This window comes from Ovis canadensis, chromosome X (assembly GCF_042477335.2).
Source record: "Ovis canadensis isolate MfBH-ARS-UI-01 breed Bighorn chromosome X, ARS-UI_OviCan_v2, whole genome shotgun sequence".
Classification (NCBI taxonomy): domain Eukaryota; kingdom Metazoa; phylum Chordata; class Mammalia; order Artiodactyla; family Bovidae; genus Ovis; species Ovis canadensis.
Genome location: NC_091727.1, coordinates 70,123,069 through 70,141,603, shown reverse-complemented (window position 1 = coordinate 70,141,603; position 18,535 = coordinate 70,123,069). Strand labels below are relative to the sequence as shown.

Sequence of the window (18,535 nt, the reverse complement as noted above, 5' to 3'; positions counted from 1 at the left end):
CTTTTTGAATGTAGTTTCCTGAAAATATCAATTAAGTGGTTTGTTGTATCATTTAGGATCTCTGTTGCATATTTTCTGTCTATAGTATCTGTTTATTGATGTGTATGGGTGTTAAAAGTTTCTTCTTATTATTGTTATTCCCATCAGTTTCTCCCTTATGTTTGTTAGTATTTGTTTTATGTATTTGGGTGCTCTTGCATTACATGTATATATGTTGACGAGTGCAAAACTCTTTTCTTGTATTGGTCTTTTTATCATTATATAGTTTCCTTTTCTTTATAATAGTTGGTTTAAACTATATTTTGTCTGATATGAGTATTGCAACTCCCACTTACTTTTCATTTCTGTTTGCATGAAATATCTTTATTCATTCCTTCACTTTCAATCTGTGTATGTTCTTTGCCCTAAGGTGGGTCTCTTGTAGGCAGCATATTGTAGGCTGTTTTTTAATCTAGTCTACCACTCTATGTCTTTTGATAGGAACATTTAGTCCATTGAGATTTAAGGTAATTTTCGATGCATATTTATTGTTATATTAAGCCTTGTTTTCTCGTTGATTCTTTGTTTCTTTTGTTCCCTTTTTCTTTCTGTTTTTCTTTTTGTGGTTTGATGATTTCCTTTTATCTTGATTCTTGTGTTCTCTTGTTTTTGGTTTTTGTGAATCTGCTGTATGTTTTTTAATTTGTGGTTACCTTGTTTTTCAAGTATCTTAACTCCTTCCTGTATCTGCTTGCTTTAGACATATAGGTTAAACACATTCTGAAAAAAAAGAATGTATTTTCTTACTCTTTCCCCACATTTTATTATTTTGATGTCCTTTTTTACATTTTCATGTTTATCCTGTTGCTCTTCCTTGTGTTTACCATTACTTTCACTAATAGGTGTTTTATTCTCTCTTTTTGATATAGGTACTGGCTAATTTAAGTGATTTATTTTCAAATTTTGATTTCCTCCTTCTTATATCTTCTTGCTTCTTTTCTATTTAGAGAAGATCTTTCAATATTTCTTTTAAGATAGATTTAGTATTTCTGTAGACTTTCAGTTTTTGCTTGTCTGAGAAATTCTTTATTTCCCTACTGTTCTAAATGACTATCTATCTTGCTTGGTAGAGTATTCTAGGTTGCAGGCTTTTCCCTTTCAAAACTGAATATATTTTATCACTTCCTTCTGGCCTGCATTGTTTCTGTAGCGAAGTCCATTGATAGCCTTATGGGGATTCCCTTTAAGTACCTATGTTTTTCTCTTGCAGCTTTTAGAATTCTTTGTTTATCTTTAACTTTTGCCATTTTTATTATCATATGTCTTGGTGTGGGTCTTTTGGATTCATTTGTTTGGGATCCTCTGTGCTTCCTATATCTGGATATCTGTTTCCTTTAGGTTTGGGGAATTTTCAGCCACAATTTCTTCAAATACATGTTCAACCCCCTTTTTCTTCTAGAAATCCTAGTATGCATAGATTGGGATGGTTTATATTATCCTGTAGGTTTCTTATACCACTTTCCTTTTTTTTTTCATTTGACTTTGTGAATGTTATTTTGCTTCGGTGATTTCTATTATTATGTCTTTCAGGTCACTTATTCTTTCTTCTGCATTATTCATTGAATTATTCATTGCTTTTAGTTCAGTTTTCATCTCAGCAAATGAATTTTCTAATTTTTCTTGGTTCCTCCTCATACTTTCTAGCTCCTTTTTACAATAATCTGCATTTCTGTCAATAACCTTTCTTAATTCCTTCAGTATTTCCGTTACTTCCATTTTTCTTGGAGGGGAGGGCCTGTGGCATGCAGGATCTTAGTTACCTGACCAGGGATCAAAATGGTATGCTCTGCATTGGGAGTGCAGAGTCTCCACCACTGGATCACCAGGGAAATCCCATTACCTCCTATTAGAATAAAAAAGAATCTGTTTGTTTGTTCCTTCCAGGTAATTTTCTTGGTCTTTTAACTGAGAGTGGTTCATCTGCTTTTTCATCTTCCTTTTATTTATCTTATTCTGTGAGTTTAAGAGAAGCAGTCTTGGAGTGCTGTTATATGCTGGAGCATTCCTGTGTAGCTTGTGTGGGGTTAATGTTTTTTTGGCATGAGGGAAGTTTTTGGTTTGGATGTTTGCCACCGCTTTCCTCAACATGTGCTGGCCATTATCCCCTTGATAGAGGGTGTGCAGTTGTGTTACCCATGCATGCTTCCAGGAAGGCATGGGCAGTGGTTGGCTCCCAGTTGTGGGATGCTTCGCAGCAGTGGTCTGTGTTTGCCTCTGGGGTCTGAGGTAGATAATGCCTGTTTCTAGAGCTCATATAGGCCACCTGAGAGTTTATCTGTGAGACAGCTGATTCTTAGATAGGTTGATAAGGAGTCCATGGTTCTCAAGGAGGAAAAAAGGAGCAAATGTTTTTTTTTTCTATATTGCTTTAGCTTAGTCAAGTAAGATGCTTTTTCTTAAACTCTTGAGTTGTTATGAAAACAGTCTTTAATACTAACTTTCTTTAAGCCCAGAGCTAATAATTACACAACAAAACAACTCATCTTGCTCAAGGGTGTGTTTTTCCTTAAGTTCTGTACTGATTATGTAATAACAATGTATCTTGCTGACTCTTTTGAAAAGACTCTGATGCTGGGAAAAATTGAGGGCAGGAGGGGAAGGGGACAACAGAGGATGAGATGGTTGGATGGTATCACCGACTCAATGGACATGAGTTTGAGCAAACTCCAGGAGTTGATGATGGACAGGGAGGCTTGGCATGCTGCTGTTCATGGGGTTGCAAAGAAACTGAGCAACAGAACTGAACTGATCTTGCTTGAGGACATATTTCTCCTTCTTAACAGGAACCTTCCTTCTGACTAATCCTGTTATCTTAAAATATGTTATGTGGGTCTGGTAAGACCTTTCTATTGTTCTAATCTTGTTAATTTAAGATGTATGTTGTGGAAGTGATCTGGTAAAAGTATATAAGGCCTTGATAAGACTAGGTAGATAAGACTAGGTAGTGGGGCACTCTCTGTCCCCCTTCCTTTTTCACTGTAATAAAACTTCTGTCATGCAAAAGTTCTGAGTAATCAAGCCTGATCCCTGATGCCAAAACAATCTTTTTTTGAGATTATGAATTCGACACCATTCACTGTAAGCTATCACCTGGAGAGTGGCTGTTTTCTTGCATGCCCCCTGACAGTGGTGCCCTGACTCTTTGGCAGGTCCAGGCCTCCTTCCACAGTATCCTTATAGCCCCTCAGCCCCTCCATGCAGCCAACCCTAGTCCTCTCCCTTGGGTCTGATCTCTGAAGCTCTAGCCTTGGCACCCAGTGCCTGCCTTTTCCAGTCCCTCCCAGTGTCTCAGACACTGTGCTGGGTGGCCATCACCATCTGTGCACATATCTCTCTGCTGTGTTCTTAAAGCAATTCCTGCACTCTCTTCTGAGGCTCTGAATCTCCCCCTCTGTCCTGCTTGATCTCCCTGCCAAGTGAGTGGTATTTCTAGTGTGGAGACATTTCTTCTTTCACAGTTCCCTCTCAGGGTCACGGGTCCTGTCCCAATTACTTTTTCTCTTTCTTTTTCTATTTTCTTTTGCCCTACTGAGTTATGTGGATATTTTCCTGCCTCTTTGGAAGTCTGAGGTCTTTTGCCTGTGTTTTGTAGCTGTTATATGAGAATTGTTCCACATGTAGATATATTTTTGATATGTTTGTCAGAGAATGTGAGCTCCATGTCCTAATCCTTCGCCATCTTGATCTAGTCTCTGTTTCTAGTTTTTTTAATTGAATTATGATTGATTTATAGTCATATTAGTTTTAAGTATGCAGAATAGTGATTCACAGTTTTTATAGATTATGCTCCATTTAAAGTTGCTGTAGGGACTTCCCTTGTAGTCCAGTGACTAAGACTGTGCTCCCAATGCAGGGGCCCTGTGTTCAATCCCTGGTCAGGGAACTAGATCCACATGCCACAACTAAGACCTGGCACAATTAAATACATTAAAAATACATATGCAAAAAAGTTATTATAAAATATTGCCTATATTTCCTGTGCTATGTAATATGTCCTGCAGTTTAATTATTTTATATATATAGTAGATGTTACTTCTTAATCCTCACACCTATTTTGTCCCTCTTCTTTGCCTCTGGTAACTACTAGTTTGTTGTCTTTATCTGTGAGTCTGTTTTGTTTTATTCATTCATTTCATTTTTTTGGATTCCACATATAAGTGACAACATACAATGCTTGTCTTTCTCTGACTTATTTCAGTAAGCATAATACCTCCAGGTTCATCCATGTCTTTGCAGACAGCAAAAATTTCATTATTTCTTATGGCTGAGTAATATTCCATTGTGTAATATATATCATGTTTTCTTTATACATTCATCTATTGATGGATATTAGGTTGCTTCCGTATCCTTGCTATTGTTAAGTAATATTACTGTGAATGCTGAGATGCATGTATTCCTTCAAATTCATGTTTTTGTTTTCTTTGAATATATTCCCAGTCTTGGAATTGGGTATATATATAGTAGTTCTAGTTTTAGTTTTCTGCAGAATCTTCATACTGCTTTTTATACTGGCTGCACCGATTTACATTCTCACCAACAGTGTACTAGGGTCCCCTTTTTTCCACATCCTTTCCAACATTGTGTTATTTGTAGACTTTTTCATGATAGCCATTTTACAGGTGTGAGATAATATCTCATTGTAGTTTTGATTTGCATTTCTCTGGTGATTAGTGATGTTGAGCATTTTTTCATGTGCTTGTTAGTCACCTAAATATCTTTGGAAAAATTTCTATTCAGGTTTTCTACCCATTTTTTGTCTTTTTTAAGAGAAATATTGAGTTGTATGTGAGCTGTTTATATATTTTAGATATTAACCCCGTATCAGTCATATCATTTGCAAATATTTTCTCCCATTTCATAAGTTGTCTTTTGTTGATGTTTCCTTTGTTGTGCAAAAAGTATTATGTTTAATTAGGTCCTATTTATTTTTGCTTTTGTTTCTTTGCCTTAGGAGACAGATCTAGAAAATATTGCTAGTGTTTATGTCAAAGAATGTGTTTTCTTTTAAGAGTTTTATGGTTTCCATCCTTACATTTAGGTTTTTAATCCATTTTACATTTACTTTTGTATATGTTGTGAGAAAATGTTCTGATTCTGTTCTTTTTGCATGTTGTTTCTCCAGTTTCCTGTATTACTTATTGAAGAGAATCATTTTTCTATTGCATGTTCTTTCCTTCTTTGTGATATAGTCATTAATCTTAAGTGCATGGGTTTACTTTTGGGATGTTTATTCTATCCATTGATTTCTGTGTCTTATTTGGTTATTACCATACTGGTTTGATTACTGTAGCTTTGTGGTATAGTCTGAAGTCAGAGAGTGTGATACCTCCAGCTTTGTTCTTCTTTATCAAGATTGCTTTGGTTATTCCAGGACTTTCATACTTACATACAAAGTAAGATTGTTTTTGTTCTAGTTCTGAAACCATTTACAACAGAGTGGGACTTAAGCCAAGCCAAAACCCTGCTTGGGACTTGAACCCACGTGACTGGGACTCAAACCCAGCCAAAACCCACAGTTCCTGGTTTCTGGACCTAATGAAGCTCAGGTTCTTATTGTCTCATTGCAGAAAGAATTCAGTAAGAGACAAAGTGATAGGTAAGAAGTGGATTTATTCAGATACAGACAGAAGCACACTCCACAGACAGAGTGTGGGCCATCACAGAGGGTGAGTGCAGCCATGAAATGTGGTGGGGTTAGTTTTGATAGACTGGGTAATTTAATAGGCTAATGAGTGGGAGGATTATTCCAGCTACTTTTGGGAAGGGGCCGAGATTTCCAGGATTTGGGTGACTGCCCATTCCTTGGTCTTTTAACAGTGCCTTGGAACTGTCATGGCACTTCTGGGTGTGTCATTATACAGATCAGATTGAAGACCAAGGTCTAGTCTTATCTGCAATCTTGGTCCCTTTTGATTCTAATCATTTACGTCATGGCCTTGGGTGATGTTATTCTTTCAAAAGTTTTGTCCGGCCCCTTTCCCTCCTGTTACAGTTCTGTGAATAATGTCTTTGGTATTTTGATAGGGATTTCATTGAATATGTAGATTGCCTTGGGTAACATTGTCATTTTTTTCTCCAGTCCATAAACATGATATATCTTTCCATCTGTTTGTGTCATATTTTTCTTTCATCAGTGTTTCACAGTTTTCAGAGTACAAGTCTTTTACCTCTTAGTGAGATTTTTGGTGTGGTGGTAATTGGGATTGTTTTTTAAAGCTCCCTTTCTGATAGTTCATGTTATTTTACAGAAATACAGTAGATAGTTGTATCCCGTATCTTTACCAAATTGATGAGGTCCAGTAATATTTTTGGTGTGTTTTTAGGATTTTATATGTAGGGATGATCCTAATTAAGTCAGTGCTTGGAAATAGTTGTGTATAAAATATGTGTGATAGAGATACTAGAACACAGTGATGAAAAATAGTATTGTGGAGATTCAGCGAATTGAGCTTGTTTATTTTAATAGCTTGTTCCTCTAAAACGATGTTGGAATTTTTGTAATACCTTTTCATAGATCCTGGTACAGGTGACATTGTTCATAACACATTCTCAGTTGAAGACAGTTTGAGTTTTTCTACCAACAGCTGTGGTTTCTTCAAACTTCTCTTCTAGCTTTCAAGAAAACTGTGTTTTCAAAGATGCATTCAGTTTTTATAGTGAGAGATTGGCTGTCAGAAGTGATGACACAATCTGGCTTGACCATTGCATCCATTTTTCACAATGCCAGTCCCACTCATACTGCTTTTTTATATCCCTCAACATCTTTACTCATCCTTTATATATTCATCAAAGCCATTTTCCTATTAGCTGCTGAATGATAACTATGGTTGGCCTTGGGAACAAGGTCCTGTGTGGGAAGTAGGGCACTTGGTCCTGGGAGGTGTGCTTTACCTAACCCCTTTTTAACTGCTGGCCCCCATTCCCCTGAGCCACGAGGTGCAAACTAGCTCCCCTCAGGACTTCTCATGTCCTTTCTGCAAGATAAGTTGCTTTATTATTAAAATAATTTACTTATTAAATTATAGTTCTTTCACACTTTAAATTGTTAGAACATTGTAGCTAATGCTTAAGTTCCATTTAAACTATTTTTTGATGTAGTTTGATTAATATAGCACTAGTTCAACTGGTAAAATCTGTCATGTAAATGTATAATCTGTCCTTCCTGTTTTTTATGGTTAATTAGGTAATTTCCAAATTTTTTTCTGACACAAATAATACTGCAGTTTGTACATGTCCTCATTCGTAGATTTGTGGCCACATTCAATACCAGCTTTCTTTTAATATTTGTCTGATATATCAAATATCTTTTAAAAAAATTACTATTTTAACTATTTTTAAGTTTACAGTTCAGTACCATTAAGTACAGTGGCAGTCTTTTGTAACCATTGTTACTCTCCATTTCTAGATCTCTTTCATCTCCAAAACAGAAACTCTGTACCCATTAAACAATAACTCTGCATTCCTTACCTCCTTCCAGCCCTATTCCACTTTCTATGAATTTGACTGCTCTAGGACCTTCATCTAAGTCAAAGTATACAGTGTTTCTCCTTTTGTTGTGCAGTGGCTTATTTAGTTAGTATAATGTTTTAAAAGTTCATCTGTGGTGTAGAATGTATCAGAAATTCATTCCTTTTTAGGGAGTATCATTCCTTTTGTACAGTACCATTTGTATATTACATTTTACTTATCCATTCACCTGTTATTATGGACATATTAATTATTTCCACCTTTTTGGCTCTTGTGAATAATACAGGTATGAACCTTGATGTATAAATTTCTGTTTGGGTGCCAGCTTTCATTTCTTTTGGTATATACTCAGAAGTGAAATTGCTGGATCATATGGCAATTGAGAAAAGGAAAAATATACCCATTTGAATGAAGAGTTCTAAAGAATAGCAAGGAAAGATAAGAAAGCCTTCCTCAGTGATCAGTGCAAAGAAATAAAGGAAAACAACAGAATGGAAAAGTCTAGAGATCTCTGCAAGAAAATTAGAGATACGAAGGGAACATTTCATGCAAAGATGGGCATAATAAAAGACAGAAATGGTATAGACCTAACAGAAGTAGAAGATATTAAGAAGACGTGGCAAGAATACGCAGAAGAACTATGCAAAAAAAATCTTCATGACCCAGATAATCACAATGGTGGGATCATCAGCCTATAGCCAGACATCCTGGAATGTGAAGTCAAGTGGGCCTTAAGAAGCATCACTACAAACAACGCTAGTGGAAGTAATGGAATTCCAGTTCAGCTATTTCAAATCCTAAAAGATGATGCTGTGAAAATACTGTGCTCAATGTGCAAGCAAATTTGGAAAACTCAGCAGTGGCCACAGGACTGGAAAAGGTCAGTTTTCATTCCAATCCAAAAGAAAGTCAGTGCCAAAGAATGTTCAGAAACCGCACAACTGCACTCATCTCACATGCTATCAAAGTAATGCTGAAAATTTTCCAAGCCTGGCTTCAACAGTACATGTACCATGAACTTCCTGATGTTCAAGCTGGTTTTAGAAAAGTCAGAGGAACCAGAGATCAAACTGCCAACATCCGTTGGATCATCGAAAAACCAAGAGAGTTCTAGAAAAACATGTACTTCTGCTTTATTGACTACTCCAAAGCCTTTGACTGTGTGGACCACAACAAACTGGAAACTTCTGAAAGAGATGGGAATACCAGACCACCTCACCTGCCTCTTGAGAAATCTTTATGCAGGTCAGAATGCAACAGTTAGAACTGGACATGCAAAAACAGACTGGTTCTAGATAGGGAAAGGAGTAAGTCAAGGCTGTATATTGTCACCCTGCTTATTTACCTTATATGCGGAGTACATCATGAGAAATGCTGGGCTGGATGAAGCACAAGCTGGAATCAAGATTGCTGGGAGAAATATCAATAACCTCAGATATGCAGATGACACCACCTTTATGGCACAAAGCAAAGAAGAACTAAAGAGCCTCTTGATGAAAGAGAAATAGGAGAGCCAAAAAGAATTTTGGCTTAAAACTCAACGTTCAGACAACTAAGATCATGGCATCTGGTCCCATCAGTTCATGGCAATTAGATGGGGAAACAGCAGAAACTGTGACAGACTCTTTTTTGGGGCTTCAAAATCACTGTAGATGGTGACTGCAGCCATGAAATTAAAAGAAGCTTGCTCCTTGGAAGAAAAGCTATGACCACCCTAGACAGCGTATTAAAAAGCTGAGACTATTAGTTTGCCAACAAAGATCTGTCTAGTCAAGGCTATGGTTTTTCCAGTAGTCATGTATGGATGTGAGAGTTGGACTATAAAGAAAGCTGAGTGACAAAGAATTGATGCTTTTAAACTGTGATGGTGGGAAAGACTTGAGAGTCCCTTGGACTGCAAGGAGATCCAACTAGTCCATCCTAATGGAAATCAGTCCTGAATATTCATTGGAAGGACTGATGCTGAAGCTGAAGCTGCAATACTTTGGACACCTGTTGTGGAGAACTGCCTCATTTGAAAAGACCCTGATTCTGGGAAAGATTGAAGGCAAGAACAAAAGGGGATGACAGAAGATGAGATGGTTGGATGGCATCACTCACTCAATGGACATGAGTTTGAGTAAACTCCGCGAGTTGGCCATGGACAGGGAGGCCTGGCGTGCTGCAGTCCATGGGGTTGCAAAGAGTTGGACACGACTGAGGGACTGCACTGAACTGAACTATACTGTTTTTTCACAGTAAATGCACTATTTGATATTTCTAACAGCGTTACTCTCATGGTTTCAGTTACTTCCTTACCTACACTTGTTATTTTCCTTACTTTTTTTGAAAGGGCATAATAGGCTCCTAACAGGTGTGAAGTGTTACCTCTTTACAGTTTTGATTTTATTTCTCAATGACTAGTGATGTAGAGCATCCTTTTGTGTGCTTATGGATATTTTTATGTCCTCTTTGGAGAAATGTCTGTTCAGGTCCTTTGCCCATTACATTTTTTTTTTTTTTTGCTGAATTGAATATTTTACATTTTTTAATTGAAGTATAGTTGATTTACAATATTGTATTTCTTTCAGGTATACAGAAAAGTTATTCAGTTATACATACTTATTTATATACACTTAGCATATATGTGTATACATATATATTATTTAAAGATTCTTTTGTATTATAATTTATTAGAATATACTGAATATAATTCCATGTTAATGTCAGTGCTTAGTCGCTCAATTGTGTCTGACTCTTTGTGACCCCATGGACTGTAGCTCGCCAGGCTCCTCTGTCCATGGGATTTTCCAAGCAAGAATATTGGAGTGGGTTGCCATTTCCTACTCCAGGGGATCTTCCCAAACCAGGGATCAGACCCACAACTCCTGTGTCTCCTGCATTACAGGCAGATTCTTTACCACTGAGCCATTGAGGATGCCCATAATTCCGTGAGCTATACAGTAAATCCTTGTTGTTTGTTTTATGTATAGTGATATGTACCTTGTTATCCCACACTTCTAATTTATTCTTTCCCCTTACCCTTTGGTAACCATAAGTTTATTTTCTAGGTCTGTGAGTTTGTTTCTATTTTGTACTTAGATTCATTTGTATTATTTTTTAGATTTCCCATAAAAGTAGAACAGTTAGTCCCCTACATACAAATGAGTTCCATTCAGAGAGTGTACTTGTAAGTCCAGTTTGTTCGTAAATCCAACAGTTATCCTAGGTATCCAACTAACACAATCGACTCTATACTGCTATACTGTAATAGGTTTGGAATAGATTCACATCTTTGAAAGTTCACAACTTGAAGGTTCATATGTAGGGGATGTGCTGTATTAAATAATATTTCTTTCTGTTTCTCACCTAACTTCAATCGGCATGATAATCTCTAGGTCTGTCTATGTTGCTGCAAATGGCATTATTTCATTCTCTTTTGTAGCTGAGTAATATTCCATTGTGTATATATACCGTATCTTCTGTATGTGTTCATCTGTTGATGGATAGTTAGATTGCTTCCATATCTTGGCTGTTGTAAATAGTCTTGCTATGAACATTGTGGTTCATATATTTTTCCAAATTATTGGGTTTTTGTGTTTTCTGGATATATGCCCAGGAGTGGGATTGCTGGATTGTATGGTAATTCTAGTTTTTATTTTTGCAGGAATCTCCATACTGTTATTTATAATGGCTGCACTAGTTTACATTCTCACCATCAGTATAGGTGAGACTCACACCTTCTCCAGCATTTTTACTTGTGGGTTTTTTGGTGAGGGCCATTTTGATTGGTGTGAGGTGATACCTCATTGATTTGCATTTCTCTAGTAATCAGTGATGTAGAGCATCTTTTCATGTGCCTGTTGTCCATTTATTTTTTCAAGAAATGTCTTTTGGTCTTCTCATTTTTTCGATTGGGTATTTTTTTTCTATATTGAATTGTAATCCTATGTCAGTGACATCATGTGCAGATATTTCCTACCATTTCTTTTCCTTTTGTTTATGACTTCCTTGCTGTGTAAAAGCTTTTAAGTTTGATTAGGTCCCATTTGTTTATTTTTTTTTCCAGAAGAGTCTTTTATTGAAACTGGGTGATATCGATAAGGGGACAGTACAAAAAAAATTTTGGTCCATGAAAAAAACATAATAATTCAGTTAATAAAAACAGTTATCTTCAACATGGACACTAGGAGTGCTGAGCTTCCTTTTCATGGTTCCAGCCCCAGGGATAGAGGTTGTCCAGTGTCACTCTGGGGAGAACCTTTCAGGGAGTGGGGGGATAATGACTGGAAGGAGAAGATGGGGAGAAAGTCCTGTTGTCCTCAGCATGGAACAGTCAGGGATACAGGGCTGGGGGATGTGCTCGCAGGAGTCTTGAGGAAGGGATGGGGAAGCAGGGGCTTTGTCAGTTCTGCAGGTTTACAGCCCATGCTGAATAGAATTTCCCGTCTGTGCCCAGGTGTCTCCCACCCTGCTGTGTTGAGTCTCTGAGCCCGGGATATGCTAACTTGGGGGTGATACAACCTGGAAGAATCTGAGACTCTCCTGGAAAGATACGAAACCATCTCAGTTCCAAGGGGCCAAGATTGCAGAGTAAGGTCCTGCTGCTAGCTGAGGGGTCTGAAGCTTTGAGGGTGCTGGCTGGGGAGTCACAATCCTGTGAGGCAGGGAGAAAGATGAGTCACAAACCCAAGTCAGAGCTCTCTCTATTCCTAGGCACTTTCACTCCTCAGTGCCCTAGAAGTCACCAGTGGGTGTCAGCTGGGCAGACAAGGGACAGAAAGACTGGGATGGTCCAGGGCTTTTACCTATTTGATTGCAGGGCTGTTTCTCCATGAAAGGATGGGGGAGGCAGGGTGGAGTGAATGAATGAGTCACACCTCCACGCAGGAAGGAACATCCTCTGCTGGCAATGACAGCACCCTAGGTTAGGTTTCCAGGGCTCTGACAGGGAAAGGCAAGATTCCCCCACCTGAATGCCCTCGGTTAGGACAGACAGGAGGAAATCCTTAACAGCAGCTACAGGGAGTGTGCTGGGAGGGAGCAATACTACAGGAACAAACTCCGATACTGATGTGGGCCCCCCTCTGAGGAAGTGGAGAAGCACTGAGACAGCAGGCCCATCTGGAGGGCTGCAGACTGACCTAGGGCCAGGGTTCCTTTAGTGCTAGAGGGCATCAAGTGAAGGGAGAGTTTGCTCAAAACCCATGGAGGGAAGGAAGGAAATTGGATTCTGTTATCAGGAGATCCAAGATCAGCTAGCTTATAGAGTACCCCCAGGCCTGAGTTGTGGAGAAGGGGCTACAGCTCCTTACTCCTCGGTCTCTGAAGGGCAGGATCAGTGTAGTTGGTCCCCTTGAGGACCACTTGGCCTTAGGCCCAGTCCATTCACTGCACTAATTATCAAACTATGGGTTTTCTCTCTAATACTATCTAGAGATAGTATTCTCTCTATCTAATACTATCTATGCAGACCAGGGGAGGGGAGCAGACATGGGAAATTTGTGGGGCATAGGGAAGCTGGGGACAGGAAGGAATGGGGTGGGAGAAGAGGATAACTGCTGTCATGTGATATCCTCTTCATTCTGGTGTTGTCCTAGAACTGACAGCATCCCCTGGAAGGCCCCTGGCAAGAGTATGAGGCACACAGCACAGGGCCCAAATAAAGAAATTGGTGCAGCCAAATCAGGGCTTTGTGGGTGAAGCCCTATGAATTTCAGATTCCCAGGGCTTGCTCTAATTTTTGTCATCTCTGCTGCACCTTGGAGTAGAAATATTGGCACACAGTCTCCTGGGTCCAAGGCTGGAAGTAGAACTCTGCTCAGTATTCCTCCTCTGGGTTACCCACCACATCAGTCATGGTCTTGAGGTCCTGGTACTGGGACTGAAGCCAGTCATTGATGAAACCTTGAGGGTCTCTGGCAAAGCTCAGCAAGAACTTTTGCTGGGTCTTCAGCAGATTGATCATTTCTGTTGTCTCATGGATCTTGTTGTTTAGAGTAGCAGTCTCCTGCTGGCTAGCATTAGACAGCAGAAAAGAATTCATCTGGTCTTCAAGGTGTCATCCACTTTCACATCAGTGTCATAACAAGCTGTCTTTTTCTGATTGTTTGGGTCAACACTGATGACATGATTAATGATGATGGGCTCAGGTGTCATAAGCAAGGCATGGAGCTGTTGGGGGACCTCTGAAAACTTCATAGGTTGAGAATCAAAGATCTGCTGGAGGCACTTGTCAGAGATGACAAACTCCCGCTCATGTCAGTCCTGGAGCTTATATGTCTTAATATATTGCCACAGTGCTTGAATGATCACTGGATGGGTCTGGGTGTGGATGCCAAGCCAGACAAGGGTCTAACTTAAACTGAGAAGGCTGGTAAGTCAGTATCAGCAGGACAGTACACCGTACATTCACATCTCCTTGCTATTTCACCTGGAAGCCATCCGTCTCCTGGGTAGTGGTGGTCCTGTGCCATTCTACCATATGGTTGTCTGGTCTATACAAGTCTTTGTCTAGTTCGATTACCAAGGACTTAAAAGAAGAGAACTTCCTCTTTTGTTTGGTGGCATCATATTTGGACAAGGCTGAATCCTCCAGGAGCTGTCCTTCTACCTGAAGCTCCCAGAAAGCCACTGTCCCTTCCCCATCCTTGGCATCTGATTTAGCCAGATTGAAAGTGTTAGAAATGAAAATTCACAGCTTTTGTTTTTGCTTGATGGGACGTTTCAAGGCTTCCTGGATATCTAGCCGTTTGCTCATGATAGTCTGGTCTAGTTTCCTTTCAAAAGCCAAGAGATCTATATAGGCTTAGGATTCTGGTACCATTTCACGAATCCTTTGAGATAGAATTTTGTCAGCCATTGTTTTTTTTCCAGTGTGATTCCGATTTTGGACTGCCTGCTGCTGGACCTGCTAGATCTTCTGAGGCGCAGGTCTCTTGCGGGACTGGTCCATCCCTGCCTGAGCCAGGCCAGGTCAGACTGAAGGGTTCCCCCATAGCCAGGGGGTCCCAAGGAGGGTCCCTGAAGTGTCATTTGGCTGCCTGGTAGCATACCTGGTCTCGGACAGGCTGCTTTGGGCACCCAGGAGCGGTACAGCCCTTGACTCTGGTGCTGGGACCATATGCACCAGACCCCCCAGTGCCCTGCCTAGGCCCAGGGCAGCCACCATGCCCACCCCTCCCTGAGGCTCCTAGGCCCCACTGGGAGCCACAGATTGGAAACCCGCCCAGGCTGCCATCTTCCCCAGAGCTGCTGCTGAAGCTGCACAAAGAGCTGAACTGGAACTCCTATTTTTATTTCTATTGCTTTGGGAGACTGACTTAAGAAAACGCTGATACAATTTATGTCAGAGAATGTTTGCCTATGCTTTTTTTAGGAGTTTTACGGTGTCATGACTATGTTTAAGTCTTCAAACCATTTTGTGTTTATTTTTCTATGTGGTATGAGGGAGTGTTCTAACTTCACTGATTTACCACTGATGAGGTTGTCTAGCTTTCCCATTGCCACTTGTTGAAGAGACTGGCATTTCTCCATTGTTTATTCTTGCTTTCTTTGTTGAAGATTATTTAACTGTAGATGTTTGAGTTTATTGTTGGGCTCTCTATTTTGTCCTGTTCTTCTATATGTCTGTTTTTGTGCCAGTGGCATGCTGTTTTATTACTGTAACTTTATACTATTGTCTGAAGTCTGGGAGGGTTATGCCTCCTGCTTTGTTCTTTTCCCTCAGGATTGCTTTGGCAGTTCTGGATCTTTTGTGGTTCTATGTTAATCATGATTATTTGTTCTAGTTCTTTGAAAAATGTTATAGGTAGTTTGATAGGGATTGTATTAAGTCTGTAGATTGCTTTGGATAGTATGACCATTTTACCAATATTCTTCCAATCCAAGAGCATGGGATATCTTTCCATTTCTCTGAATCATCTTCAGCTTTCTTTTTCACTGTTTTATAGTTCTCAATGTATAGCTATTTTACCTCATTGGTTAGGTTTATTCCTAGGTATTTTATGTTTTTGGATTCTATTATACTATTTATTAAAATTATTTTTATATTTATTTATTTATTTGGCTACACCATGTGGTTTGCAGGAACTTAGTTTTTAGAACAGGTATTGGACCCCTGTCCCAGCAGTAAAAGCACCAAATCCTAACCACTGGAACTCCAGGGAACTCCTTGGATGCTATTTTAAAGGGGATTCTTTTTACTTTCTCTTTATGAGATTTCATTGTTAGTATAAAGATATGCAACATATTCTGTCTATTAATCTTATATTCTTTTTTTTTACCTTGCTAAATTCATTTATTAGTTAATAGTTTTTGTGTGGAGTCCTTAGGAATTTCTGTATAGTATGTCATATGCATATAGTCACAGTTTTATCTCTCCTTTCCAATTTGAATATGTTTTGTTTCATTTTCTTTTTTGATTGCTGTGCCTTTGCTCAGTTTTGAATTTGGTTGTTTGGTTTCTTCCTAGTTGAATTGTAAGATTTCTTTATGTTTCCTGACTATCAGTACCGTTTCTGATATATAATTTAGAAATATTTTCCCCATTTTGTGGGTTGTCTTTTTATTCTCTTGATAATAGCATTTGATGCACAAAATGTTTACATGTTGGTGAAATCCAGTTTATTTTTTGTTGTTGTTGCCTGTGCTTTTGGTATCATATTCAAGAAAGCATAGCCAAATCCGATATCATGAAGATTCCCCTTCTATTTTCTGTAGAGTTTAATGGATGGTTTTAGCTACTCTTTTTAGGTCTTTGATGAATTTTGAGTTAATTTTTGTATGTGGTGTAAGACAAGGGTCCAATTCAATTTTTTTGCATGTGGATGTCCAGTTTTTTCCACATTGTCCTTTTCCTGTTGTATATTGTTGATACCCTTCTTGAAAATCAGTTGACACATATATGCAAGGCTTTATTTCTAGGTTCTATACTCCATTGTTCTATATGTTCTTCTGCCAGTATTACAATGTTTTAATTATTTTAGCTCTGCATTTAGATTTTTTAAGTTTACTTGATTTACTGTATTGTGTTTTATATATATATATATATGTATGTTATATACATCAAAGTGATTCAGTTATGCATATAGATTTTCCACATTATTTTCCAGTATAGGTTATTGCATGATATTAAGTGTAGTTCCCTTTGTTATATGGTAAATTCTGTTGGTTTAGTAGTTAGTTTTGAAATTAGGAATTGTAAGTTCTTTAATTTTGTACTTTTTCATAATTGTTTTGGCTATTCAAAATTCCTCAATAATTTTAGAATTGATTTTTCTGTTTCTGCAAAAATATCTTGTGATTTTGTTAGGAGTTGAAAAGAATCTGTAGACCACTTTGAGTAGTATTGCCATCTTAAAAATATTTGTGTTTTTAACTTTTTCCAGCTGTGAAAAGATTGCTGTTTTGCAGCTTACCAGAAGTCTTTCACCTCCTTGGTTAAATTTATTACTAAATATTTAATTCTTTCTGGTGCTATTGTAAATGTAATTGTTTTGCCAGTTTCCATTTTGGATTGTTGGTTGTTAGTATAGAGAAATGCAGCTGATTTTTGTGTTTGAATTTTGTATCCACCAGCTTCAGTTTGTTTATTAACTGTGTTAAGAGTTTTTGTTACAAATTCTATTAAGATTTCCTACATGTAAGTTGTCATCTATGGACAGAGATAAGTTTACTCTTCCTTTCCAGTTTGGGTTATAATATGCTACTTTAAACAGTTGTTAAGTGAACATGAACATTTACCTCAGATTGGGACTTGACCTGATTTGGATAGGACTCAAACCCAGCCAAAACCCATGGTACTGGTTTCAGGGCCAGATAAAGCTCAGGTTCTTGATGTCTCATCACAGAAAGAATTCAGTGAGAGACAAAGTGATAGGTAAGAAGTAGATTTATTCAGATCCTGAGAGAAGCACACTCCATAGATAGAGTGTGGACCATTGCAGAGTGCTTGTGGGGCTGCAAAATGTGGCATGGTTAGTTTTTATAGGCTGGGTAATTTAATATGCTAATGAGTTGGAGTACTATTCCAACTATTTTTGGGAAGGGATGGAGATTTCCAGGATGTGGGGCACTGCCCACTCCTTGGTCTTTTAACAGTGCCTTGGAACTGTCATGGTACCTCTGGGTGTGTCATGTCACTTACTGATTGAGGACCAAGGTCTAGTCTTTGTCTGCCATCTTGGTCCCACTTGATTCTAATCGACTTATGTTATGTCCTTCAGTTCAGTTCAGTCACTCAGTCATGTCTTACTCTTTGTGACCTCATAGACTGCAGGCTTCCCTGTCCATCACCAACTCCTGGAGCTTGTTCAAACTCATGTCCATTGAGTTGGTGATGCCATCCAACCATCTCATCCTCTGTCACCTCATTCTCCTCCTGCCTTCAATCTTTCCCAGCATCAGTGTCTTTTCAAATGAACCAGTTCTTTGCAACAGGTGGCCACTGTATTAGAGCTTCAGCTTCAGCATCAGTCCTTCCAATGAATATTCAGGACTGATTTCCTTTAGGATTGACTGGTTTGAGCTCCTTGCAATCCAAGGGACTCTCAAGAGTCTTCTCCAACACCACAGTTCAAAAGCATCAATTCTTTGGCACTCAGCTTTCCTTATAGTTCAGCTCTCACATCCGTACATGACTACTGGGTAAACCATAACTTAGACTAGATGGACATTTGTCGGCAAAGTAATATCTCTGCTTTTTAATATGCTGTCTAGGTTGGTCACAGCTTTTCTTCCAAGGAGCAAGCATCTTTTAATTTCATGGCTGCAGTCACCATCTGCAATGATTTTGGAGCCCAAGGAAAAAAAAGTCTCTCACTGTTTCCATTGTTTCCTCATTTATTTGCCATGAAGTGATGGGACCAGATGCCATGATCTTCGTTTTCTGAATGTTGAGTTTTAAGCCACATTTTTCATTCTCTTCTTTCACTTTCATCAAGAGGCTCTTTAGTTCTTCGCTTTCTGCTATAAGGGTGGTGTCACTTGCATATCTGAGGTTATTGATACTTCTCCCGGCAATCTTGATTCCAGCTTGTGCTTCATCCAG

The 18,535-nt window shown here is 38.7% G+C and overlaps 1 protein-coding gene and 1 pseudogene across 18 annotated transcripts in view; one reads left to right on the top strand and one right to left on the bottom strand.

Moving 5' to 3' along the window:
- ATRX (ATRX chromatin remodeler) overlaps positions 1-18,535 on the top strand; it is a 276,097-nt gene that overhangs the window by 47,367 nt on the left and 210,195 nt on the right. The window lies entirely within an intron of this gene.
- Positions 13,202-14,541, bottom strand: LOC138929949 (SWI/SNF-related matrix-associated actin-dependent regulator of chromatin subfamily D member 1 pseudogene; annotated as a pseudogene).